Source organism: Primulina eburnea, chromosome 1 (genome assembly GCF_022965805.1).
Source record: "Primulina eburnea isolate SZY01 chromosome 1, ASM2296580v1, whole genome shotgun sequence".
NCBI classification, from domain to species: Eukaryota; Viridiplantae; Streptophyta; class Magnoliopsida; order Lamiales; family Gesneriaceae; genus Primulina; species Primulina eburnea.
In genome coordinates this window covers 48,985,751-48,988,247 of record NC_133101.1, presented here as the reverse complement: position 1 = coordinate 48,988,247, position 2,497 = coordinate 48,985,751, and the positions used below count along the sequence as shown (strand labels likewise).

Genomic DNA, 2,497 nt, shown 5'->3' with positions numbered 1-2,497 from the left:
ATCAGTGTCTTTATATGATTTTTGTGACAAATACTTTACGATGGAGTTGTATTGTAAAACTTACAAAGGAATCCTAAATCTGATTCCTACGTTTGAGATGCATGAATACAATGCAAATCATGCATTAGTAATCAGCCCCCCACCCCCAATGTTCGAAGCCAGCCGGGCTGAATAAGATCTGAAAGGATACCATCGCAAGTAGTTCTTCGGGTGTTAAAATGTGGTCGGTGTCATAAAAAAGGCTACAATTGACGAGCATAACAATCTCTTGATAGTGTTCATTTTGCAATCTCTTTAATAGGTCCAAGCTTCATCGCCATCACGAGCATAGCAATCCACCCACAAACATAAGTAAACACCGCAATTCATATCAACACCTTGTTGTCGGCAAAAAACTTGGTTCACATACTCCCTCGTTTTGTAATCGAACATAATCCTCATATACCCAACTAAGAAAATAGCCTAAAAAATGACAAATAATACTCAGTTAATATGAACAAGATTCTTGTAATTAAATATGCATTCAAATATTAATTTACATAAGCTCTTGCGGTTCCAAGTGACATAGTTGTGTATATCAAGTTTCTAAATTCAAACTCTCTTTTTTCAGTATTGTAAACAAGCAAGAATCAATTATATTTGGCGTGAATTGGGAACAAAAAAAATCTACAACGATCCATCAACTTTCTATTTAGTTGTTCTAATTTTCCCCTTGAATCATTTGTCAAACATGATAAAAAAATCATGTTAACCATCATCTTTCAACTTCTGCTTTTTGTTCAACCTCTGTAATGCACCCAATACCTCATCCTAAGCATGGAAATTAACATATTATAATATTTATATTTCATATATACAAACCAATTATTCAATGTTTTTTAAAAATACAAACTTGGACTGTCGTATCCATGCAAAATATGTAAGAACCATTTTTTCCACTATACCCACTCACAATTGCATATAACAATTGATGATATTGTTGAATCTCCAAACAACAAATCACAGAATTCAAAACCACAAATTTTGAATCTTTCTCCTTCCCACACAGCATCACTACAAAAACAAGAATATGGTTAAATCCAATAAAAATAAAAACATGAAATATATTTAAAAAATTGCAAGAGGTATACCTTAATTTTCCCCTGTAAGATAATTTATTATGATGTTCCGCTCTTTGTCCGAGACTTCTTCGCAAACACAAAAATCTTCTCTGCCTCTGAAATTTTTAAGATTTGACTCATCTTTATCAGCAGATATCTTCTCATCTTCTATGCTTGTGTCTCCCTATTGAACAACCAAAATTTACCAAAAAATTAAATAAATGAAATTTCATACAAAAATAAAAAAAATCAAAACAATTAGAATGCAAGATACCTCGTCAGTAATTACACGATACTCTTTGCATTCTACAACAGACTTTGTTTTGCGTCTTGGGGCGGAACTTGGAGGAGTGACGAACTTATTTGGATTTCTTTTTTTTCACACGATTAGTTCTTGTCATTACATTCTTCACTATTGAAGATATAACATTATTGACTTTGTCCTCTTGCGAACCAGTGACACCATTAGCATCATCTATTTCATCAACTACATCTCTCGAAGAATCATCAGTGTGAACATTATTTTATTCCATATCCAACTTAGTGAAACCAACATCATTGCATTTAATCAAATCTGTCACAACATCAACATCATGGACTTCATTGTATCCACCTAAATCTGTGTCAAAATCTTCAAACAAAACATTCTTGACGTCATTTTTTCCCTCATCAAGTTTACCATCTACCCGACTACCAACAACATCCTTTGTCATATTTCCATTAGTTTGACAACACATTTGTCTAAGCATTTGAATATCATGGAATTGGTCTTCCACAGGTTTTTCCAATCTCCTAATTTCGCATGTTGTTTCCTCCTCCTTCATTTTAGATTACACCTGAATATTAAACACCTGAAAAATTCAACACCAATTCTCAATACATCATAAAATAAATTTGGTGAATTTATTTGTTTACCTTTACATTTCTTCATCTCTCACCAAATAAAACTCCAATTCCTCACCAAATGAAATGATTTCAAACACCTTTTAGAAATGAGGAAAAAAATAATTTGTCACATTTGCTATACTAAAAAATATTCTTAAAACAAAATACCTTCGTACAATTAATTTTTTTTAGCAAAGTCTTCGCATTTGAAGCTTTTATCCAGATCTTGTTTTCACTCCACTTAAACAAACGTGGATATGTACGTGGAGATCGGAATACCATGGAAGGATTTTTTCGTACACCCAAGCCTACATAAATAAATATACAAATGTAATAATATAATATTAGTTTGAAAAAATAATAAAACTCACTATCACCCTGACAACACAACCATCCAAGTATGTTTTTGTGACGAACCGTGTCTTAAAATACAAATACTTTAATATTTGCGAAAAAATTTGAAATTTTCTTATTAAATAATTTATCATAAATATAAATCGTAAAATAAATAA

General features: G+C 31.6%; 2 long non-coding RNA genes across 2 annotated transcripts; both read right to left on the bottom strand.

The window, feature by feature from the left end:
- Positions 1 to 275: 275 nt before the first annotated feature.
- On the bottom strand, positions 276 to 929 carry LOC140812291 (uncharacterized). Its single transcript, XR_012113639.1, has 3 exons — positions 893 to 929; positions 540 to 810; positions 276 to 462 (listed from the first exon to the last, which is right to left on the bottom strand). It is a non-coding gene; the product is annotated as an uncharacterized lncRNA (long non-coding RNA).
- A 213-nt stretch (positions 930 to 1,142) lies between these two features.
- Positions 1,143 to 2,091, bottom strand: LOC140812285 (uncharacterized). The gene is made up of 3 exons (XR_012113638.1): positions 2,016 to 2,091; positions 1,375 to 1,936; positions 1,143 to 1,284 (listed from the first exon to the last, which is right to left on the bottom strand). It is a non-coding gene; the product is annotated as an uncharacterized lncRNA (long non-coding RNA).
- Positions 2,092 to 2,497: the final 406 nt, after the last annotated feature.